This window comes from Manis pentadactyla, chromosome 3 (assembly GCF_030020395.1).
Source record: "Manis pentadactyla isolate mManPen7 chromosome 3, mManPen7.hap1, whole genome shotgun sequence".
In the NCBI taxonomy this organism is placed as follows: Eukaryota; Metazoa; Chordata; class Mammalia; order Pholidota; family Manidae; genus Manis; species Manis pentadactyla.
Window position 1 is genome coordinate 190,841,271 of NC_080021.1, and position 26,693 is coordinate 190,867,963.

The 26,693-nt window shown below is 35.9% G+C and overlaps 1 protein-coding gene across 6 annotated transcripts in view; it reads left to right on the forward strand.

Annotated features, from left to right (window-relative positions):
* The window catches only part of INVS (inversin), a 134,937-nt gene that overhangs the window by 15,485 nt on the left and 92,759 nt on the right, over positions 1 to 26,693 (forward strand). Inside the window, exon 2 of one of the 6 annotated variants that reach the window (XM_057498888.1) lies at positions 20,711 to 20,776. The exons of the other annotated variants lie outside the window; for them this stretch is intronic. The gene's annotated coding sequence lies outside the window, so the exon portion shown is untranslated. The remainder of the gene's footprint in view (positions 1 to 20,710; positions 20,777 to 26,693) is intronic. 6 annotated transcript variants of the gene reach the window in all.

Below are 26,693 nucleotides of genomic sequence, written 5' to 3' on the forward strand. Positions count from 1 at the left end.
AAATTTTTACAGCATCAAAGAATAAGTTGAACTATAATTTATATAGCTGATTTCATAAATAAGAAGTTTCATGTCCTTTCAACTATCTAGTTATTATGCATTTCTCCCTTCTTTGTGTTGCAGTTTGTTTTTGCATATTTGGCAAAAGAAGTAATATATCTTTAGGCTATACTAGCGCTAGTAGAATTTCCAGAACACGGTTGGTAATAATTCTTTGTTACTTGGCTCTGGCCACATCAAAACTGTGTATCGTGTTTTATTTAGTGCTCATTTAAAAGCACCATTATTTTAAAAATCAGAGGTAGTATAGATCAGGCAGGAATAAGATGGTGAGGGATCCAGAAATAATTTGCAGAGACTAGTTGGAGATGATATGTCCCAGGTCTGTACACAACCTGCCTCTGAGCAGACACAAACATAAATTCTCTTTAAAGACAATGTATTCACCTTAAACTCAGGATTCCCCCATAGTAAATAGATAAAAAATGATCTCACAGTGAAAGAGCACCAAACACTTGAGGAAGCAATCTACCATGGAAGCAGAAATGATAAGCAGATTTATATCATCAAAAACATCAGATATTAGCATCATTAGAAACACATATGAAGTAACCATTGATGGACTTTTTAAAGATAGAAAAGAAGAAATCAGAGAAATGAGCAACCAATAAGAGACTTCTGTGACCAGGCTTCAGTTCAGGCCATAACCACTTATTTTAGGATAACCCATCTGCCAGAGAATCTGTGAAAACTGAACAAAATATACACATTGTTTGAAGACGTTGAGAACAATCAGCATAGGCAGGATCTAAGTAAGTAGGATCCTTCAGAGAAGGGAAGCATGTGAAATGAGTTCCGCATTCATCCTGGCTTTTTCCTTTAAGGCGTTTTCCAAATTGGAATACAACCAATACAAATTGGAATAAAAGAATGCAACCCTAGCAGGAAACAATAGTCTTAATAGGCTGAGAAACCCAGGTAGAGTTCAGAGTTAGCAGTGGCTGGAACTTGACGCTCAAAACCCTGAAGGGACGGGAACTACAGAGATGGAACCCAAAAATCGGGATCCACATTCCTGGCAAATCATTAGCAGATTCCTAAACTGTGCTTATGTAGGGCGAGGCTCTAAGAAACCCAGCAGTAAACAGCAGCTGGGAAACTAAAGAGCTCAGCAGAGATTATTTTTACATTATCCTATATTTTCCTTCTTATTGAAGTCTTCTACTTCATAACAAATTAGTTTTTTTATAGGGATCCATTCTCATTTTAAAGCATATGAATAACTAGTATTCCCAGGACAACCTAGCTCATTAATTTTTAGCCATTTAGTATCTGCTATGTGCCAGTGCCAGGATTTTGTACTATGCACTTCCTACGCTTTTTTGTTTTTTTAATGATATTCTTTAAATGAAGGGTCCTGAATCCTAGGGAGCTAGTTAGGAAATTTGAAAATAAGTTACAAAAAGTATTTAGGGGGACCAACATGGCAACTAAAGCTCCTTTGGAATAGGAAGAGAGTGGAGGTGCAAAGAAAGCTGTTACAGTTCAGGCCAATAAACAGGAGGAGCTGGATCCACAAGATAATTATGGTGGTAGATCTGTTCATTCAGTAGGTAGTTGCCAAATATCTAGTACAGAGCCATGATTATACAGCTAGAAAGAACATAAAAAAACAATCACATATGTCTGCTATAAAAAAAGTTCTCTCAGTATTGATCCCTGTTAAGTTTCATTTTCCTTTGTTTAGTGAACCTCTCTGAAGTATCAGATATCAAATAGTCCTTTCAACTATTGTCTCTCCCACTTAGATCTGTTATCTGTGAACTCAGAAGTGTGGAATTTATGTAATCATCATATTCATGTGCATGTGCATGCATTCATTCAACATATGCTAAAACTTAGTGTGTAACAGGTACTGTGCTAGACCTTGGAATACAAAGATGAAAGACAAGATTCCTGCTTGACTGTTTACAAAGATCATAAAGATACAAAGTGATAATTAAGCTGGCCTATCTACCTTACAATATTGAAGTGTTCTATAAAACAGCAACAGCCATAACATGTAAATAGTCATTGTAATTATTATTGACCTGAAAATCAACCATTCTCATATGTTATTTACTATGTTTTTGGTTTTCTGTGATAGTTAATTATGTTATCTTTCCCTAGGTTGATTAGTAGAAAAAACTCATGTTCACAGGAGCATTTTGTCCAAGTCTTTATTAGAGCCACATTACCTAATATTGTAATTATTGCTTGTCTCCCACTAGCCTAGAGCTTCAGGGACGAACATTGTTTTATTTATTTTTAATCCCTTAAATCTAGCACAGTGTCTCACATATCTTGGTTGAATGAATACATTTCATGTTACTTGTATAGGAAGTCATTATTAATACAAATGCTAGACATTTTGTTTATTAGAAACATTTATCCAGTTTCAAAATACATACATGGAGAAATTTATTGAACTGTGCTGATTGGTTTAGTGATTTGGACACATGTTCACTTCTCTGCAGACAAATTGCTGTTAATCCAAGCAGCTAAGGAAATGGTACCATGATAGTAAAATTAATCTCAATATACTGAACACGTGTACCTAATTTGTTTTTCGTTTAGTACTTCAGTTTAGTCTAAGAAAACCATCAGTCATACCTTTTCTGGGTCTCTCACCAAAGATGTCTAATTGTTAGAAGTGGTTTGCTGCAGGGAAGCTACCACGTCTCTGACTTCTACAGCTACATTTATTTGTTAGTAGGGATAAGCAAGCTTTAGCAATCTTACTAAATGTTAATAGTTACATATTTTTAATCTTCCAGAAGGTTATTAAGTTGGTTTCAAGAAGATTAAGACTACCCACTTTGAAAATTATACCATGTTAAATGCAAAAACTAAGGAAGCTTCAGGTTGTGGTTGTGCTGTGCTTTGTTTTTTTTTAAGTCTCAACAGAACACTCAATTAATCATGAAAATTGAATATTCTCTTCAGTTATCAAGATTGTTTCCATGTACAAAAATTAATGGAAAAGAGTAAAATACCTCTGAAACTTTTCAGAAAAACTTAATGTCAGGTAACAGTATTGGGTTTCCTTATTTTACACACCCTTACCCACCAAACAGTCTGCTCCCCACTACCCCTCAACTCTGTATTCCTGTGTGTCCCCGCACTAACCCCTTACCTACCACCATTAATCATAGATGTCACTTAATTTGTATTTCACCCCAACTAATGTGCTTTGAAAGCAGAGGCCATGTCTTATTTGACTTTTTAATTTCAGTCTTAGGATGGTTGCTAATATTTGATAAAGACTCAGTTAATGTTTGTTTAATGACATGAATGAAGGAATGAATCAGTAAATGTGAACATCAGATAAATTTACTATGAATGGTATGGTCTGTGTTTAAACTGTTGAAGTTTAAATTAATGGTTATATGTATACCTTTTCATTTTCACCCCATGTCCTTATAATTTTGTAAGTAGGATTTTACAAGACTCTTTGAGCTTAATTTCTCAATAAACATCTCTCTTGTATACCTTAGTTTCTTCATCTATAATAATAATATTTCTATCTGTTATCTAGGAATGATGAGTCCTTAGATATAAAGCATTTTGCTTGGTAGAGAAATATACTGTTCATGTTTTTGAGATTTGTTCATATGCAAACAAGTAGCCCTAGTTCATAAAAGATTATCTTCAGATGCCCAAAAGACACATGAAAAGGTGCTCAACATCATTACTAATTAGGGAAATGCAAATTAAAGCTCTGAGATACTGTATAGCCATTTGAATATCTAAAAGGAAAGTCTGATAATACCAATTGCTGATAAGGATATGGAAAAACTGAGACTCCAGCATTCTTGGTGAGAATGTAAATTAGTACCTCTACTCTGGAATCTGACTTTGCTGAAGTTAAACACAAGCACACACACAATACCACTGCAGTGCACACTCCAACCCCAATAACACCTGAGAGAAATAAGTAGCCTCCTCCACCAAAAAGCATATATAAGAAGGGACATGATAGCTTTATTTGTAATAGCAAACATTCTTTTTATTTTATTGAAGTATCATTGATATATAATCTTATGGAGGTTTCACATGGTGGTTTCAACATTCACCCATATCATCAAGTTTGCACCCCCGCTTTGCAGTCACTGTCTATCAACCTAGTAAGATGTAATAACAACCATTCTTAATGGTACATACAACCCAAATGCCTGTCAGCAGGTGAATGGGTAAATAAGGTGGTGTGTTCCTACAGTCGACTACTACACAATAAAAAAGAATGAACTGTTGCTACATTCAACCACATGAGTGAATTTCATAAACATAATGTTAAGTTAAAGAAGTCAGACACATATGCAATTTATATGAATTTCAAAAACAGGCAAAACCATATGGTGATCCAAATCACACTTGTGGTTAGCAAAGATGTAGGCATTGACTAAAAAGAATCATGAGGATGCTGGAAATGTTCTGTATCTTGATCTGTGTGTCGATTATGTAAAAATTTATCAATATGCATACTCAAGATTTATGTGCTTTATTATGTATTGTTATATATATGTTATATATATAACATGTTGTTTTATATATATATATATATATATATACCTCAGTTTTTAAAAATTATTTTAAAAAGTGGTAAAATGTCCAGAACTTGGTGACCACTATCAGTAGGTAGGATAAAGGACAATGGAATCAAGAATGGCTCCTGGCCTAGGCTTTTAGGCACTCGGCCACATTCCCCAGCCTTAGCTTCTGGAGCTATAAAAGCCCTGCATCTGAGCCCTCATCCAGTGGTTTTCAAACTTGAGCATGCATCAGAATCACCGGGAGGTGTCTGGTGGGTACTTCTGGCTTTTCTGTGACTGTATTCACTCATTAGTCCATTTAAAAATAATTTAATACGTGCCCATGCTACCACAAACTGTGTAGCCAGTGGATATCTGAAAAGTAAACAAGCTGATGTGCTTCTAAAAGAAGGTACCAAAAGACATTTGTGATGTTCCCACCAAAACCAGAGTTGGCCTGCTTTTAAACAAATCTGAGAAATGAAATAAAAGCCTGTTTGTCCTTTAATACTTTGAGTATATTTAATGTACTTCTACTGGCATGGGTGAATTCTATAGTCACAAGGAACCATGTATCAATAATTCTTGATTGAAATCACTACTCTGAATTTTTCTAACAGTTTTTATAAGAAAAAATTGTTCTCATTTGGTTTCATAGTAACTTCATAGCAGTTAGAATAGTTGAATATGATGTTTTCTGGATAAGTAAACTGAGGTGTAGTTTGTTTGACTTCTTCAAGGTCACTTTGATACTTGTAGAGTCAGGAATTATTCTTGTTTTTTTTTATTCCCAGCTCAGTCTCCTGAGAATTTTCTCACTGCAAGAAAACTAGTATACTCTTTCTGGTGCTTACTTTCTCAGACTTCTGGTTCTTCTGTCCCAGAATAATTACCAAATCCAGTTTCTCAGTCAAACCCCCAAAGAAGTACCTAAGGGTTTCTTTCTCATGAGCCAGATTCAGAATTTGAACCCAGAGCTTCTACCTTTAAGTCCATGTTTTCCATTTAAGGTTATGATACCTCTCAAACACAATAGAACAGCCTTGTAGATTATATTTTAAAATCTACACCATTTACAGAATTTTGTTTTGAATTTCATGTTCCTTACAACCATAGTCATTTTCTAATCATCTTTATCTCATCACTGACCCCCACTTTTATTCAGTCATGAAATTACAAGCATCTGCTTTCCATGAATACATTAGAGATCCCCAAAAGCCTAGATTCCCATGGAAACCAATCAAAAGCTAAAAGGAAAAGAAAGAGTATATATTGAACTTCCCTGAGACCTACATCTTGTTTTTCATTAGACTCATGCTGATTTCTTTTAAACTCTGGGCACAGGGCCAGTGAATATTTTTACAGTTGATAGAAAGGAACTTCAGATCCATTTATTTTGATTTAAACTTTTTAAGATTAATTTCATATATATCATCAATTCCAAAGAACATTTTAGTATTCATTTTCTAATTACCTTCTTATGTTACAGGACCATGTTTGTTCATATAATTTCCTCTTCTTGTTTTTGTTTCATCCTCATATTTTACTGTTCAAAAGAGAGTAAGAAGATTTCAGGAGGCCCCTTATTCCTGTAGTATGAATATTGTCAGTCCCTGGACACATTTTCCATTGAACAAGCATAGGGTTCTATACCTTCTTTGACTGTTAAGCTTTTACAAAGCTCAGATGACCATTTACTAATATGGTAACAGGAATATAACCAGAGTGCCAAAGTAAGGAGGATCAAGAAAGCCAGGGAGGAGGCAAATGCGGAGAGCATGCTGTAAATTTAAATAAGGCAACCAAAATAGCCTTCATTGAGATGGTGACATTTGAAGCAAGACTTGAATGATGTGAAGAAATTAGCCACGTGACTGGCTGAGGGAAGAACTTTTTTTCATTCCAGGCAGAGAGAATCGTCAGAAATGTCTTAAAATGGGAACATGCCTGGAATGGAATGTTTGAGGAATAATGAGTAGGCTAGTATGTGATGATGAGTGAGCAAGGTGAGGAGGACATGAAAGAAGTGGTGGCCAGATCCTGGAGGGCCTTTTGGCCATTGTCAGGAATATGTTTTTACTCTGAAAGAGATGAGGCATTTGAGGGTTTTAAGGAGAGAAGTGACATGATCTGACTCCTGTCTTAAAGTAATCATTCTGGGCAAGTGAAGATATTTTTCTCCGATTTTCTATTATCTATTCCTTCATTCCTTCTTCATCTGACATGATTCAAGTCTCCTTCCCATCTTGATCTCTTTCACCATGTATGCCTAAATATCCGTGAAAATAAGACACTTAGAATAGAATACAGTACCAATCTGATGAGCACAGAGCAGAGCATGGCTTTCATCACTGACATTTTGGCAACCAGATATAGTTGATTCATGCTGAAGGTTTTGCAAATAAAATCTCTAAGTCTGCTTTATACCTGCAATCACTTAAACTAAGCCTCTATTCATAACACTATGGTTTTGGCCTCAAGTGTAACAACTTATTGTATCCATATTTAATCATTACTTGAACTTCCCAGACTTACTTAGATGTTTTACCATTCCCTCCTTTGTTCCTCTAGTACCTTGTGTACTTAACCACTGTTATATCACCTATCACACTGAAAGGTATTTATTTGCTTACACATTTGATTTCCCTACAGTGAGCATCTTAATATCAGGGAGAGTGTCATGATCTTTTTTATTTACAGTGCCTAGAACTTAACAAGTAAGTAATGCTTGGTGAATTGAATTGGGTTCATCACAACCTGTCAAGGTCCTCCTGATCTTTTATTTTTTATTTCACAAGTTTTATCATCTAGTTAAAATATGGTGATATCTGAATAGAAGCCACTGCTAAAGCCAACATGCAATAATTGCACTTTTCTTTCTTTTTCTTTTAATAAAATGTCATTGACACACAGTATCTGTTAGTTTCAGGGGTAATCAAAGTGATTTCATATTTTTATTTATTTTGAAATTATCCCCATGGTAAGTCTAGTTACCATCTGTCCCCACACAAAATTATCACAATATCACTCACTGTATTCCCTATGCTGTACATTACATCCCTGGGACTTATTTTATAACTGGAAGTTTGTACCTCTTAATCCCTTCCACCTATTTTGCCCACCCCTGGGACCTCCCCAACTCTGGTAACCAGAAGTCTGTTTCTTGTATCTATAAGTCTGTTTCTATTTTGTTTTGTTTGTTTGTTCATTTGTTTTTTAGATTCCATATGTAAATGAAATCTTATGGTAATTGTCTTTCTCTGCCTTATTTCACTTAGCATAATACCCTGTAGGTTCATCCATATTATCAAAAAAGGCAATAATTTTTTATAGCTAAGTAATATTCCATTATGTGTGCGTATGTATGTGTATATAGATACAGATCTTTATCCATTTGTCTGTCACTGGACACTTAGGTCACTTCCATAGCTTGGCTATTGTAAATAGTGCTACAGTTAACATAGGGGCATATATGTCTCCTCAAATTGGTGTTTTTATTTTCTTCAGGTAAATACTGAGAAGTGGAATTGCTAGATCATATGGTAATTCTATTTTTAATATTCTGAGGAACCTCTATACTATTTTCCACAGTGGCTGCACCAATTTATATTCCCACCAACAGTTTAAGAGGGTTCCTTTTTCTCCACATGTTCACCAACACTTGTTATTTCTTGTCTTTTTGATAATAGCCGGTCTGACAGGTGTGAGGTGATATCTCTGTGGTTTTCATGTGCATTTCCTGGATTAGTGATGTGGAGCATCTTTTCATGTTCCCATTAGCCATGTGTATGTCTTTGAAAAAACGTCTATTCAAGTCCTCTGCCCACTTTTTAATAGGGTTGTTTGTTTTTTTGTTAATGAGTTGTGTGAGTTCTTTATGTATTTTGGACTTTATATATTAGTCCCTTATCAGATATATCACTTGCAGATATCTTCTCCCATTCAGGTTGGTTGCCTTGTCATTTTATTGATGGTTTCCTTTGCTGTGCAAAACATTTTTTAATTTCATATAATTCAATTTGTTTATTAGGTTTTATTGCCCTTGCCTGAAGAGACTGACCAGAAAAATAGCCATAAGCCCAGTGTCGAAGAGCTTACTGCCTCTTTTCTCCTAGAAGTTTTATGGTTTCAGGTTTTACATTTAAGTCTCTAATCCATTTTAAATTTATTTTCTGTAGACGGTATAAAATAGTGGTCCAGTTTCACTCTTTGGCATATACAGTCCAGTTTTCCCAGCACCATTTATCGAAGAGACTGTCTTTTCCCCACTGTATATTCTTGCCTCTTTTGTCATATATTAATTGACCATCTTCTTGCCTCTTGAGTCTATCATTCAGTAAGTATAGTTGTCATCTCTCCTACATGAGTCACCAGAATTCTCATCCTAATCTTTGATATCAAAGTAGACTCTGCTTGCAGAAAAGCTTAATTGTTGAAACACTACTGTTAACATTAACTTTACCAATTTAAAAGATTGTTTTATTCTTTTCTTATACTCATCTAAATTATGTCATCAGTGGTAGCTAGACCTCTTGATTAATTTTATGTAATCTGTCAGAGTCCACTTGTTTGCCATTCCAGTTCTCATGAGTATGTGATTCATTTGATTGTTCAACAAGAAATTTTTTAGTACTTAATATGTATTAAGCATTGCACTATATATATTGAAATATTAAATCTGTGTCTAAATATTTAGTCTTTTAGAGTCTGAATCATCATAAAGTTAATATTTTAGCAATAAAACTACTATTTTTCAAGAAATTTATTGAGTATACCAGTTTATCTCAGACGGTTTTAGATTTCAGAAGGTTTATATCCTTTTAAAATTTTATTCAAATCCTTTATAGCTCTTTGTCATTCATCAGACTACTTCTTTGGAAAACATTTGTTAGGAATTTGATCTAAAATATCAGACTATATTTTGAAGTAATGATTCTAGACTTCTAACCATATATGTAACTGGTTGTGCAGAATTGTAAACTAGTACAGTCTGTGTGTGTTTGTGTGTATGTATATATGTACACACAGATGCATGCTTTAAAAAGTTATTGAATGGTAATATGTCTACATTTTGTACAAATTTTTTCCGTAAAATTTTACAGTGCATAATCTGGAAGTAGGGAACACTTTCTATCTGTGGGTAAAAATATAGAATTGATAGGAAAAAGATTGATAAATGTGGTTACATGGAAATAGGAGAGACTTTCCTCTCCCAGAAAACTCATAGCAAAGAAAAAAAAAGGTAAATTGGGCAAAAATATTTGCAAGTTATATCACTAACAAAGAGTTAATATCCCTTATACATAAGATGGAGAAGAAAAAGACCAACAACTTTATAAAAAATGAGCAAGAGATATTAATAGATCACAAAAATTCAAGTGGCCTTTAATATGTGAAGATTGTTCTACAGTGTTCGTCACAAGAGAAATAGAAGTTAAAATTACAATAATAACATGTTTTTCATGTGTCAGATTGACAGAAGTCAAAAAGTTTGACAACGTGGTCTGATGGCAAAATTGTTGCTGGAAAGAATAAAAAATATTATAACCTGCATGGAAGGAAACAACAATATCCAGTAAAGTAAACTAGGATATGCATTTACCTTTGACCTTGTATTTGCACTTCTAGGAATCTATCCAAAACATACACTGGTAAAAAATAAGAAAGGATGTATGGACAAAGCTGTTTAATTGCAGCATTATTTGTAATAGAAAAAGCAGGAAGGGAAATGTCCTGGTAGAGGACTGATGGAATAAACAAACATGAAGGACAGCTATGTAGCTATAAAAAGTAATGAGAAATATTTTTGTATAATATTTTTAAATGATATCTTGGAGAAAAAAGAAAGTATGGGATATTAGGTGTTGTCTATCAGAAATGGAACTTATTATTCAATTGACAGGGGACAGGATAGACTGGAACTGAAGACATCACTGGGCTGGGCAGAAAATGAGGGAAAGTCCAGCCAGAAATAACAGCTGGTATCCTGGCAAGTGGCACTAAAGGCAGCCTGGACTACAAAACATACTGAGATGTGGAGGTGTGGAAAGTAGGCATCTGTCAGTGAGAACTGGTGACAAAGTTGAAAGAGAAGGTGAGACAAGACAAACACCATTCCTTGGGAGAACTCACAAAGACTTGAAGAAATTTGGATACTAGGCAGGTTTTTGATTTAATGTATGAAGTACGTAATTGTACCCCCAGTGCCTAAGACCACTTGAAGACTGGATGGGTGGATACATAGGAATCAATTTGCTAGACCTTGAGGCACAAGATCAGGACTAATTACAGGAACAAGAACAAAAACTGAGTTTCACTGTGTGGACTGCAACATTAAGTCATCCAGACTGTCTTGGCTCACACTGATCTCACTAGGGAGCTAGACTTAAATCTTTTCTTACTTAGGGTTAAGGTAAGTTCCAAAGCTGGGGGAAGGATAGCATGTAGACCACAGTATCTAGAAGCAGGGAAATTGAATATTCCTATCTGTTCACTTTTTGAACAGCAAGAAAAACCTTCCTAGAAGATGGTAGACTTTCCTCCCATCTCTTTGACTTGCAGACCTAATCTACTCTCTTGGCCGGGAGAATGAAATGACTGTGATTGTTTACAGCAATCAAAGCCCTACCTGGGTTTGGTGAGGTCCCAGCCTCCTCTGAAGGATATGACCACTTGAAGGAAGATGAGCAAAAATCAGGGTTCTGTTAGCCTGGAAGAAGATGGGCATAGATGTTGGGCAGGTGCTCTGTAGCGTCACCCACAGTGTCGTTTGGACACTTACAGAGCTTTGTGGACCTAACTGCTGTCTAAAGCAATAACTGTTGGCCACCTTTATGGAATTCCCTCCTGTCTCACTGCCCTTCAGCTCTAAGAGCTGTACCAACTCTGCTTACAATGGGAGTGGCTTAACATGAACCATACCTTGATGCCCTTCCTATTTTTTTAGCAAAAGTGGATATCTCCTGAATGCTCCCAAATAAGGGAATAGTCAAATCACTTAATTTTTTCAGCAACAAATACAGATACCACCTAATGTGTTACCCCAGTTTCACCCCACAAGCTTAATTGAGAGTATAGTTGTAAAGAGCACTGGTCTGAAAATCAAAGGATTCATTTAGTCAACAGATGTTTATTTATTGAGCACTGACTGATCATGAGGTACTGTTGTATATGTTCGGGATATAGCAGTGACCAAAACAAAAAAATCCCTGCCTTAAAGGAGCTTACATTTTGTTGGGAAACAAACACGAGAATAAATGTTATAAAATATATACTGTATTGAGGCAGAGCCAAAACGGTGGCGTGAGTAGGGCAGCGGAAATCTCCTCCCAAAACCATATATATTTCTGAAAATACAACAAATAAAACTATTCTTAAAAGAGAAACCAAAAGATTCAGGATAACAGCCAGGCTACATCTACATCTACGAGAACCCAGTGTCTCACGAAGATGGTAAGATACAAGCTGCGGCCTGGCGGGACCTGAGCGCCACCCCTACCCCAGCTCCCAGCGGGAGGAGAGGAGTCAGAGCGGGGAGGGTGAGGGAGCCCAGGACTGCTAAATACCAAGCACTAGTCATCCGCACTTGGAGCATAGACGCACAGTGCATGGTGTGCTGGATACTAGGGAAATGGAATAGTAAAACCTACGAGCAGGTTCCCACAGCCGGAGCCCCTGGGAGAAAAGGAAAGTGAGTGCTTTTTGAAAGTCTTAAACGGACAGGGGCCTCACAGCTGGAGGGAAGCGTCCCAGCACACTCAGCCCAACAGCTGGGAATCCCGGGGAACTCTAGGAGCCCTAACCCCCTGGGCAGCAGCGCAGCTCTGAGACCCCTCATGGTGATAAACAGCCTCCCACCTGTTCCCCCTCCAGCATGGCCCGCCATAGCAGAGCAGCAGCCTGAGACCAGCAATGCCCACAGCAGCCATGCAGAGCTTCCTCCACAGTAGCCCGAGCAAGAATCAGAGACTCCTTCTGCGTGCAGCTGCCCAGCACAGGCAGCTAGGAGTCGCCATTCTCCCAGGAGAGGAAGGCGAGGAGCAAGCGGGAAGGGACTTTGTTCTCCCAGCTGACACACGCGCCAACTGCCCACGACTACCTCTATCACCATGAAAAGGCAGAAGAATTTGAACCAGACCAGAATCACACAGACATCCTCCCCTGAAAGGGTACATGGGGAGATAGACTTAACCAATCTTCCTGAAAAAGAATTCAAAATAAAGGTCATAACCATGCTGATGGACTTGCATAGAAATATGCAAGAGATAAGGAGGGAGAATACAGAAATAAAACAGTCTCTGGAAGGACTTAAAAGCAGAATGGACAACATGCAAGAAGCCATTAATGGAATACAAATCAGAGAATAGGAACGCAGAGAAGGTGACGCAGAGAGAGAAAAAAGGATCTCCAGGAATGAAAGAATATTAAGAGAAAAATGTGACCAATCGAAACAGAACAATATCCGCATTATAGGGGTACCAGAAGAAGAAGAGAGAGAAAAAGGGATAGAAAGTGTATTTGAAGAAATAATTGCTGAAAACTTCCCCAAACTGAGGGAGGAAATAGTTGCTCAAAGTACGGAAGCACACAGAACTCCCAACACAAGGGACCCAAGGAGGACAACACCAAGAAACATAATAATTAAAATGGCAAAGATCAAGGACAAGGACAGAGTATTAAAGGCAGCTAGAGAGAGAAAAAAGGTCACCTACAAAGGAAAACCCATCAGGCTATCATCAGACTTCTCAAGAGAAACCTTACAGGCCAGAAGAGTATGGCATGATATATTTAATGCAATGAAACAGAAGGGCCTTGAATCAAGAATACTGTATCCAGCACAATTATCATTTAAATATGAAGGAGGGATTAAACAATTCCCAGACAAGCAAAAGTTGAGGGAATTTGCCTCCCAAAAACCACCTATACAGGGTATTTTAGAGGGACTGCTCTAGATGGAAGCACTCCTAAGGCCAAATAGATGTCACCAGAAAAAATAAAATCACAGCAAAGAAAGCAGACCAACCAAATACTAACTAAAGGCAAAAAATAAAATCAACTACCCACAAAAGCAGTCAAAGGAAACGCAAAAGAACCCCAAATAAAACACCTAATATATAAAGAATGGAGGAGGAAGAATAAGAAGGGAGAAAAATAAAGAATCATCAGACTGTGTTTATAATAGCTCAATAAGCGAGTTAAGTTAGACAGTAAGATAGTAAAGAAGCTAACCTTGAACCTTTGATAACCACGAACCTAAAGCCTGCAATGGCAATAAGTACATATCTTTCAATAATCACCCTAAATGTAAGTGGACTGAATGCACCAATCAAAAGACACAGAGTAATATAATGGATAAAAAAAGCAAGATCCATCTTTATGCTGCTTAGAAGAGACTCACCTCAAACCCAAAGACATGCACAGACTAAAAGTCAAGGGATGGAAAAAGATATTTCATGCAAACAATAGGGAGAAAAAAGCAGGTTTTGCAGTACTAGTATCAGACAAAATAGACTTCAAAACAAAGAAAGTCACGATAGATAAAGAAGGACATTACATAATGATATAGGGGTCAATCCAACAAGAAGATATAACCATTATAAAGAAATATGCACCCAGTACAGGTGCATCAACATAGGTGAAACAAATACAAACCGAATTAAAGGAGGAAATAGAATGCAATGCATTTATTTTAGGAGACTTCAACACATGACTCACTCCAAAGGACAGATCCACCAAACAGAAAATAAGACCCAGAGGCACTGAACAACACACTAGAACAGATGGACCTAATAGACATCTATAGAACTCTACACCCAAAAGCAACAGGATACACATTCTTCTCAAGCGCACATGGAACATTCTCCAAAATAGACCACATAGTAGGCCACAAAGAGCCTCAGTAAATTCAGAAAGATTGAAATTCTACCAACCAACTTCTCAGACCACAAAGTATAAAATTAGAAATAAATTGTAGAAAGAAAGCAAAAAGGCTCACAAACATATGAAGGCTTAACAACATGCTCCTAAATAATGAATGGATCAACGATCAAGTTAAAATAGAGATCAAGCAATATATGGAAACAAATGACAACAACAACACAAAGCCCCAACTTCTGTGGGACACAGCAAAAGCAGTTTTAAGAGGAAAGTATATAGCAATCCAGGCATACTTAAAGAAGGAAGAACAATCCCAAATGAATAGTCTAAAGACACAATTATTGAAATTGGAAAAAGAACAAATGAGGCATAAAGTCAGCAGAAGAAGGGACATAATAAAGATCAGAGAAGAAATAAATAAAATTGAGAAGAATGAAACAATAGAAAAAATCAATGAAACCAAGAGCTAGTTCTTTGAGAAAATAAACAAAATAGATAAGCCCTGAGCCAGACTTATTAAGAGAAAAAGAGAATCTACACACATCAACATTTTCAGAAATGAGAAAGGAAAAATCATGATGGACCCCACAGAAATACAGAGAATTTTTAGAGAGTACTACAAAAAACTATATGCTAACAAGCAGGAAAACCTAGAAGAAATGGACAACTTCTTAGAAAAATACAACCTTCCAAGACTGACCAAGGAAGAAACACAAAATCTAAACAGACCAATTACCAGCAAAGAAATTGAAGTGGTAATCAAAAAACTACCCAAGAGCAAATCCCCCAGGCCAGATGAATCCACTGTGGAGTTTTATCAGACATACAGGAAAGACATAATACCCATTCTCCTTAAAGTTTTCCAAAAAATAAAACAGGAGATTCATTCTATGAAGCCAGCATTACCCTAATACCAAAACCAAGCGAAGACCCCACCAAAAAAGAAAATTACAGACCAATATCACTGATGAACATAGATGCAAAAATACTCAACAAAATATTAGCAAACTGAGTTCAAAAATAAATCAAGAGGATCATGCACCATGATCAAGTGCGATTCATCTCAGGGAAGCAAGGATGGTACAACATTTGAAAATCCATCAACTTCATCCACCACATAAACAAAAAGAAGGAAGCAAACCACATGATCATCTCCATAGATGCTGAAAAAGCATTTGACAAAATTCAACATCCATTCATGATAAAAACTCAACAAAATGGGAGGACAAGTACCTCAACATAATAAGGGCCATATATGAAAAACCCACAGCCAACATCATACAGAGCAGTGAGAAGCTGAAAGCTTTTCCTCTAAGATCGGGAAAAACACAGGGATGCCCACTCTCCCCACTGTTATTCAACATAGTACTGGAGGTCCTAGCCATGGCAATTAGACAAAACAAAGAAATACAAGGAATCCAGACTGGTAAAGAAGTCAAACTGTCACTATTTGCAGATGACATGATATTGTACATAAAAAACCCTAAAGACTCCATTCCAAAACTACTAGAACTAATATTGGAATACAGCAAAGTTGCAGGATACAAAATTAATACACAATCTGAGGCTTTCTTATACACTAACAATGAACAAATAGAAAGAGAAATCAGAAAAACAATTCCATTCACAATTGCATCAAAAAGAATAAAATACCTAGGAATAAACCTAGCCAAGGAAGTGAAAGATCTATACCTCAAAAACTACAAGACACTCTTCAGAGAAATTAAAGAGGACACTAACAAATGGAAACTCATCCCATGCTCTTGGCTAGGAAGTAATATTGTCAAAATGGCCATCCTGCCCAAAGCAATATATGGATTTGATGCAATCCCTATCAAATTACCAAAAGCATCTTCAACAAACTGGAACAAATAGTTCTAAAATTCATATGGAACCACCAAAGTCCCCGAATAGCCAAAGCAATCCTGAGAAGGAAGAATAAAGTGGGGGGGATCTTGCTCCTCAACTTCAAGCTCTACTACAAAGCCACAGTAATCAAGACAATTTGGTACTGGCACAAGAACAGAGCCACAGACCAGTGGAACAGAATAGAGACTCCAGACATTAACCCAAACATATATGGTCAATTAATATACGATAAAGGAGCCATGGACATACAATGGGGAAATGACAGCCTCTTGAACAGATGGTGCTGGCAAAACTGGACAGCTACATGTAAGAGAATGAAACTGTATTATTGTCTAACCCCATACACAAAAGTAAATTCGAAATGGATCAAAGACCTGAATGTAAGCCATGAAACCAAAACACTCTTAGAAAAAAACATAAGCAAAAATCTCTTGGATATAAACATGAGCAACTTCTTCATGAACATATCTCCCCGGGCAAGGGAAACAAAAGCAAAAATGAACAAGTGGGACTATATCAAGCTGAAAAGCTTCTGTACAGCAAAAGACACCATCAATAGAACAAAAAGGCACCCTACAGTATGGGAAAATATATTCATAAATGATAGGTTCGATAAAGGGTTGACATCCGAAATATATAAAGAACTCACGCACCTCAACAAACAAAAAGCAAATAATCCAATTAAAAAAAGAGCAGAGGAGTTGAACAGACAGTTCTCCAAAGAAGAAGTTCAGATGGCTAACAGACATATGAAAAGATGCTCCACATTGCTAGTCATCAGAGAAATGCAAATTAAAACCACAATGAGATATCACCTCACACCAGTAAGGATCGCCACCATCCAAAAGACAAACAACAACAAATGTTGGCGAGGCTGTGGAGAAAGGGGAACCCTCTTACACTGCTGGTGGAAATATAAATTAGTTTAACCATTGTAGAAAGCAGTATGGAGGTTCCTCCAAAAGCTCAAAATAGAAATACCATTTGACCCAGGAATCCCACTTCTAGGAATTTACCCTAAGAATTCAGCAGCCCAGTTTGAAAAAGACAGATGCACCCCTATGTTTCTCACAGCACTATTTACAATAGCCAAGAAATGGAAGCAACCTAAGTGTCCATCAGTAGATGAATGGATAAAGAAGATATGGTACATATACGCAATGGATTATTCAGCCATAAGAAGAAAACAAATCCTACCATTTGCAACAACATGGATGGAGCTAGAGGGTATTATGCTCAGTGAAATAAGCCAAGCGGAGAAAGACAAATACCAAATGATTTCACTCATATGTGGAATATAAGAACCAAGGAAAAACTGAAGGAACAAAACAGCAGCAGAATCACAGAACCCAAGAAAGGACTAACAGTTACCAAAGGGAAAGGGACTGGGGAGGGTGGGTGGGAAGGGAGGGAGAAGGCGGGGGAAGAACAAAGGGGACCTTACAGTTAGCATGTATAATGTGCGGAGGGGCACAGGGCGGGCTGTGCAACACAGAGAAGACAAGTAGTGATTTTACAGCATCTTACTACGCTGATGGACATTGACTAATGGGGTGGTGGTGGGGACTTGGTGAAGAGGGGAGTCTAGTAAACATAATGTTCCTCATGTAATTGTAGATTAATGATACAAAAAAAAATTTTTTTAAAGAACAAAAAAGGCTTTTTAAATATAACTATTGTAATACTTATTGAAAATTTATCAAGAATTATTTAGTATCATAAAATAGCCCATCATTCATTGTTTGAATTATAAATCGTCTCATAGTTGTTTTTGTTATTTTTTTTACATTTGTTTGAATCAGGATCCAAATAAGAGCTGTATATTATGATTAGTTTCTGTCTTTTAAGTATTTCTTGACCTATAGATTCCTCTTCCATTTTTCTTATTTTTTCTTCACAGTTTGTAATTGTGTCTTAACTCTTACCCTAACTTGATGTCTCAGTCTAGACTGATTGTATCTGTCTAGATTATGTTGATGCTGTCTTTGGATATAGTTAACTTGTTCCTCTGTCTTCCTTATTCCCTGCAAATTAGTCATTGGATCTATAGGCTTGATCTGATTTAAGTTCAATTTTTTTGGCTAAACCGCTTCATTTTTATGATACATTTCTCATCAGGAGACACATCATGTTTCATTGTCTTTATCTTTGTTATGTTAGCAATTATTGATGTTCATTGCCCAAAGCCACTTGTTTACTAGGAATTGTGAAGTGGGGAATTCTGATTTTACCATCCTTTCTACAATTATTAGTTGTGCAATTGTAATGTATAGTTAGCTATAAATTGTATAATAGAAATAACTCATTAAAGAGAAACTTCTCTATATCTATTAGGCTACTCAATGGTACAATTCATATAAACAAGGGAGAAGAATCCTTGATTCTTTGGTTTTATTTACCAGTTCTCAAAATAATTAGCTGGTCTCTTGTGTCCTCCCATGATGATCAATTAATTGTTTCATTTTTTTCTTTTAGTGTCATTATGAATAAGGCATACGAATTTTTAGTATCATGTAAATGTATTTCTGTATCATCCATTGATGTTATTATCCTTACCTGATATTCAGTTTACTCAATCTTTGGTTGTGAGAGGTCTTTCAGGTTTGTTCCTGGATCCTTTGGACATGATCCTTTTATTAATAGCTTCCCTGTTATCTGTTGTGACTAAACATTCCAGGTTTACTTCTGTATTTTTTGCTCCAGACCTAGAATCAGCCATTTCTCCAGGTAACTATGGTTCCTTATAACAGGAAAAAGTATTTGGAGACCACAGTCTAAAGGCAAAGGGTGCTCATTTTTCCTGGTTTGGTAATTTCTAAGTCTTTAACAGTGGTTACTGCTTGGAAATTTTTTAAAATAAAAGTATGGTTTCATTATTTCATATTGTAATTCAGAACTAAGTGTTTTTTGTTGTTGTTTTCCTTGGTAAACTTAACCTTTTCTATCTTATATCTCAACTCCTTTTTCACACCCACCTGTAAATGATAGTATATCACACTGTATAGATAAAGAAACCAAGACTCAAAAACTTGAGTAATTTTTCAGTAAGTGGCAGAGCCAGAATGCAAATGTACATCTGCCTGACTCCAGTCTTTGTTTTCAATATGTCTTTAAAAAATTTGACTTGCTTCAAAGCATAGCATTTTTAATAGAACTGCCAGATAGAAAATTCAGTTCAACTAAGCATGCTTTGTCTTTGCCCCACTGGAATGTAAACTCCATGAAGTCAGGGAGCTGTAGTCTTTTGTTCCTGCTACTTCTCCCCACTGTCTAGTGGCAGTGCTTGGTACACTATTGGTGTTCAAAAATTATTCATTGAATGAATGAGTCTACTTCTAAAACTATAGCTTTATTAATTCTCCCAGGAGGTCCAGCATTTCTTGCATTATGCAATGTATTCGTGACTAAAACCAAATGACAAGATTCCAGTCTGATATGAGCACTTTTTTTTAAAGGAAGAATAGCTCAGCTTTGTTTCTCTTTTTTTCTTCATACAACTCTCCACCCTTACCCCAATGATTCCTGCTTGTTCTTCACAGAGTACTTCCTCTCTTGGGGCTGTATATTTCTTTTTCTTTTCTTTCTTTCTTTTTCTTTTTTTTTTTTCCAGATTAAATAGCCCCAGACTGTCCATTTGAGCTGACTCTTGGAAAGCTAGTCAGTGCAGCCTAGTGGAGAGCGGAGCCCTGAGCATTTGCATCTCCAGAATGTTTGTATTGACAAATGGCAGTCAGTTATTGACATTTGTGTCCCTTGGTGATACTTCAATTGGCTTATCTTTGCTGGTCAAATGCCTTAATTGTTCTGGCCTTTAATTCAGTCAAAGTTGGAGCTAGAGCAGAGGGGAAAGAAAAGGAGCAAGTCTAACAGACTATCAAACTTGAGCTGGGAGGCTGCTGGCAACGATCAGCCTGTCATAATGTTATGATTTGTTCATTTTTATCCCATTTATTAGCCTTTACTTGTTGTGCCGTTTGGCCTCCAGGGCAGATAAAGTGCTGCCTAATTTGGTAGGTTTGCTTCTGTCAGAGCGGCCTCGACAGGGAAGGTGTTAGCTGCAGTGACAAATAATCAATAGCTGTCGTTGTCATGAAGAACGTGAGCAGTTGGGCCTTTCATCTGGAGGATTAGAGGTCTAATTGGATTGAGAATAGGGAGGGTGGGCTGTTGGGTAACCCTGTCAGCCTTGTGAAGCTGTCAAATGTCGGCCTTATTCATGGTGAAGGGAATAAGGAATCATGTGCTTTCAGAACTGAGGAGGAAGGCAAGTGAAAGCCCTTTATACAAAGGAACAGATCCTGAAGCCAACTCAGCTAACGCATGCTCTCTTTCTCTATCTAATTAGGTATCCCTCTGGATAATAAATCTATGTGACTTTAAATGATGTCTTCCAGGTTGGATGCGCGAAACACACACAATACAAATCCATGTTGGTTCTTTTGTCTTCAATATCCTAGGAGGTAAACCACATAAATGGAGACTAAAAATGAAACTTTAGGGGAGAAATTGCATTTAAGTTGTCATCTCTTTGTCAGAATTAACAAGTAATAAGCATTTTAACAGTATTATTAGAATAAAATAAGTGAGACATTAAATTAAAAGGATAGATGAGTTAATAATAAAGTGTGGATATTTGACAGTATTTTTCTCATACTCTTTTAGAAATGTGGTTCCTTATAGAACAAAATCTTTCATTTATTCCTACATGAACTAACCCAAAAGATGAAGAATTATCCATTGGCTAAATGGTTTCTTCAAAGGAATGCCCACTTCCTTCTTCCTTAGTAAATTATAACAAGTAACAGGATTAGATTTAAATGATACCAGTGCTATCATATCTAATTCAATCTCAAAATCTTTTCTCCCTACATGCTTAACACTATTTTCCCATACTCCTATATACTTAGGCTATAATACTGTTGTTTGGAATGTGAATGGAGACACTATTTGGAAAACATTAGTTGGCTTATCTCTAATGTATAGAACTCTTAATACCTCTTCAAGGCCAAGTGCATGATTTTAACTTTCACTAAATTATTTGCAACATTTAGTAATGATAAGTGCTAGACACAATGTTATAAACAAAATTTATAATTTTTCTTATATATAAATCCTCTATGTATGGATTAAACTCAGAACAAATTGCTATCATCAAAAACCATACTAATTTTTAAAATGTTTCTACAATATACTAGGTATTAAGAGCATTTGTAAGCATCATCTATATAGATATCTTCATGAAAGCCTTGAATAAAGATGAATTGACTCCAATGCCAGGAGTGTGTGAATAGGAATTCCTAGGTTAAGGATTATGCATTCAGCCCTTCTCTGTAACCCCATGGTCTCTTCTCTATACTCATTCAAAGAGTATATGTATATACTCATATACACTGCCAACCAATCTGGCATGATTCAAAAAAGTACCCCAAAAGAAACAAGTGAATGTTCAAACTAGATGCTGGCTGGATAAACCCATTGACCCCCCTGGGCCCTTCAAACTCTGAGATTCATTATTACCAGTACAAATATTTCAGTAAGTTCTTCCTATGTCAGTGCTGGCTTAAAGATTCTAGTGTTTTACTTGCTTTGTAGTCCACAATGAAGATTAGTAAAATTCTCAATACTTCTGACTAGGCATTTGAATTGCAGTTATCCAAAGTACTTATTTTGCATGATCTAAGCTAGGAAACTTTTAAGTTTCAAAACTATCTAAGGTTGCAGAAATCAGATTTCATGCAATTATTCTAGAGTTATGTCTGTGGAAGTATAATTGTGACCACATTTTCTTAAGCAAAATTGCTCACAGGAAATAGAGGCAAACTTGATATCCTCGCCAAAAAAAAGTACAAAGTTTAAAGAACTAGATTCACATCAGAGTGAATCTAACATAGACCTATAAGAAAAGTCTTGCCTCTTTTGATCAGATTAAAATATTTTGTTGCTTTGTGACATCTCGAAATCCTTATCATTTATTCATTTAATCAGTGTTTGTACCGAAGTCACTGTGCTAAGTTTTAGAAATACAGGTATGAACAGAGCATAATCCTGCCCTCATGGAATTCACAGTTTAAATGAGCAAAACAGGCAAGGTAAATGTTAATTAAAGTACAGTATTTTAAAAAACCTTTTTTATTGAAATATAGTTGATATACAATATTATATTGGTTTCAGGTATGCAACATAGTGGTTCAACAATTATGTACCTTTCTAAAGGTTAACCATAGTAAGAATAGTTACGATCTGCCAACATACAAAGACACTACAAAACATGGTATTCTGGTGTTAAGTACTAGAAAAGGAGTAAGCCTAGGGATGTCATGGGAAAAAAAAGGAGGGGCACCTCACTCAACCTGGGATGTTCTGGTCTGGATGGCTTCCTTAAACAGATAGCATCTATGCTAAATGAAAGGGAAAGAGGTGGGAAGGCCACTCGAGATATACTGTGGAGTATTCTTGTAGTATTGTTAGGGTGAGAACGAATATGTAGATTAATATGTACAGATCTTTTGAATATGAGATAGGAAGGAAGTATGGAGAGATGATACTCAGCAAGTAAAATGGGTTTAAACCATACGGGTCCTACATGGAGAATGGTGAGTGGATTTGAAGGGTAGATTTAAAACTTGAAAATTGGTTATATCTGGCTAAAGGGAAGGAATTTGCAGCTACTCACCAGTGCCTTTCTGATCAGCAGATTCAAGTACCTTTCCTGAGTCCTCATCCTCCTTGACTTCATTGGTACATTTGACCTTCTCATAACCCTCTCCATGAATCTCTTTCTTTCCCCTGATATATATTACCTGTAATGTGGCAAGAGCATTGCACTAGACTCAGAAGTCAGAAGACCTAGATTCATGACTTAGGTTCTCCTTCTTTCTGAGTGATTTAGGGCGTTTTAAGCATAAACTCCCTGGGCTTCTGTTTCCTATTCTTTAAATTTGTGAAAATACTCTTCTGAAAAGGTTCTTGTGGGGTTAAATAAATTAGTGGATTCAAAAGGAATCTATTTGAAAGAACTCTTTTACTCTATTAAAGGACACATAGTTTAAAGAACTCTGCCTTGGATCTCAAAATGATAAACCCTCTGGTTAAGGAAAAAAGTATATTCAGGCAGATTATATGAATCATTTTGAAGCTAAAATTAAGAAGGAATGACCAATACAATCAGGTAGAAGTTCTGAGAATACCACTAGGCCCTCTCTTATGGATCTTAGCACTTTTTATCATATATTATGATAATTCATGAACAAAATCCACTTGTAATGTTCTGTGAACTCCTGGAGTCCCATCAAATTTATCTTTGTGTCCACTTGCAATTCAGTGCTAAATGTAAATGTAAATATAAATAATAAGTGCTAAATATTTGTTTAGAGGAATGATATAATGAATTTTTGTGCTAATATTGTCAAAATTAGCTCTGAATCCAGTTTAATATCCAAAATTCTTGAATCAATTTGTTCTCTCCTTTTGCAGTGATGTTAAAAAATACCACCCATTCTACAAAACCTTTTATTATCCTAATATTGGGATTTGTTAATGAAGTATGTAGCATTTGACTCATAGTGAAAAAGGACAGAAGCTTGATACTGGTCTCACCTCCTTGGACAAGGAAAACTCTGAAAGTGTGTTCCCCAGCTGGTTATAGGGGTTCAGCAGGGAGGGGTATTGAGTTGTATAAAAGATTATAGTTGAGCATTCATCAAGGACAACTATTGGCAGCACAAGATGCAAAATAAAGTAAATAGATATCAAGTGGTACTTATGAGGATGGCTGAGACTATCTAAATACTGCTTCCATCATGGGTATTTGTACAGTGGTTCTTAACCATTTAGAGAACTTTAGAAGAATAACAATGCTTCCTGATAAGGGTAGAGTAGCTTATATTGGATCAAGCCTCCAGAAGAGAATATTAAAAACTCTGGACAAAATATAAAAACAAACATCTGGAGGAACTGAAGAGTGACCTGAAAGAAGCAGGCAGAAATTGGGGAGAATTAACACTTAGAAGAAGAGAATGGCATTGGATCACTTTTCACTTCTATGTCAGGGCAGAGTCATTTCTTCAGAGGGGAAGAAAATTGAAGAGAAATCTATATTCTTACTTGTTGAAGAATCAGAGAACAGCTTTTGGGGCAATTGATGAAAGTCAGGAGAGATATTCCAGAACAGAAACCCCCATAGAAGGGAAGCCCCAAATTCTACATATAAATGGCCAGAATCTCTGACTAACCCCCTACCTAAACATATATGGGAATAACTCCAGGCTGCCAAGCTAAGGCTATAATAGCTCATTAGAGATTTTCTGTGCAGGAGAAACAGTGTGGAATTTGAATTCAGCCAAATTAATTGCCTGCTAAAAGAAAAAATCTATATTCTTTAGTGTAACATACAGAATTCACAGTGTCATTTGCAGTATCCAAAATTACTAGACATATGGACAAATAAGGAACTGTGACCCATACTCAATAGAAATGGAAATATTGGAGAACAACCAAAGGTGATCCAGATGTTGTGATTAGCAGACAAGGGTTTTAAAGCAGGTGTTTTAACTCTGCTGAGGGATGCAAAGAAAAATTCTCTCTTAATGAATAACCAAAAGTCTCACACAGAATAGAAACTTGAAAAAGAACTAAATGGAAATTCTAGAGATGAAATATGTAATACCCCTTTTTTGTAATTACCTTTTCCTTTTCCTTAGTTTGGGTTTAATTTTTTTCATCTTTTCCTAACTTTTTACCCTGGAATCTTAGGTCAGTGATTTTACATAATAGTTATTATTGTTAAGTTATAATAAAATATTACTTATATAATTTAATTAAATATCAATATAATTAGTTAAGGCCATGAAATTTCCCCAAGCACTGCTTTAACTGCATCTCACAAGTTTTGATATGCTGTATTTTTGTTGTCTTTCTTTCATTTTGAAATATTTTCTAATTTCCCTAATGATTTATTCTCTGAACCATGGATTATTTTTCAAAGTCATGTTAATTTCCAAATATTTTAGGCTTCTCTATAGATAATGTATTACTGTTGGTATCTAATTTTACTCTGTTGTGATGAATGTATTATTTGGTATCAGTTTTTTTTATTTGTTGAGACTTATTTTGCAGCCCAGGTTGTGTTTATTCTGTGAACATTTTATGTACAATTATACTCTACAGTTGTTGGGTGTGGTGTTCTATAAAATGTCAGGGAAATGTGGTTGATAGTAGTATTCAAATCTTTTATGTACAAATTGACCTGAATAATATTTTTGAAACATGTCACATTTATAGAAAAGTTGAAAATGCAGCAAAACAATTGTTTTTTTCACCCTGAACTATTTGAGAATAAATTGCTGACATGATGCCTCACCACTTCCAAATTTTTTAGTGTGTATTTTCTAGAAACAAGAGCATTCCTCAACATTACTACAGCACAGCCATCAAAATCAAATAATTAATATTGATACAGTTCTACTTTAATCCTCAGACTCCAGTGTTATTCCAATAATATCCTTAAGGATTAAGTTTAGAATCACACATTGCATTTAGTTGTCAAGCCTACTTCAATTTGGAAAATTTCCTAATCTTTTCTCAACTTTAATGGTGTTGACACATTTGAAGATTGCAGTCTAGATATTTTATATAATGTCCCTCAATTTGGGTTTGTTGGCTATGTTCTCCTAATTATATTTATGTTATTTGTAATGGCTAAGATATAGAAATGATGCTGTTTTCTTCTCATTGAATCCTGTTGGGTGTCACACAATTTTGATTTTTCCCACTCCTGGTGATGTTCAGCTGCTCATTTGTTTGTTTTTCACTGTAGAGATATTCTTTTATCTTTGTAATTAACAAATATTTTTTAGGGAGGTACTTGAAACTATGTAAATATCTTATTGTCTACTTTATCTGATACTAATGTAGCTACTCCACCTTTCTTATAATTATTGTTTCAGGCATTAGTTTTTCCATCCTATTACTTTCAACCTATCTGTGTCTTTATATTTAAACTGCACCTCTTACAGACCACATAGATTCTTGCTATTTTTAATCTAGTCCGACATATCTGCATTTTAGTTGGAATTTTAGTCCATTTACATTTAACGAATTATTGACACAGTTGAGTTTCAGTCTTCGCTTTTACTGTTTTTTGTTTTCTGTTTTTGCCATGTTTTTCTTCCTCAGCCTGTTTTCTCTCTCTTTTTTGGATTCATCAAATATTTTTTAATATTTTAGTTTACTGGATTTTTAGCTATATGTATTATTTTTGAGAGGTTGCTCTAGGGTTGTTAGTATGCATCCTTTACTTAACAAATTGGGATATTGTACTATTTCTTATAACACATACACACAAGACACTGTCTTTATTATCCTGGTCAGCAAACAAGT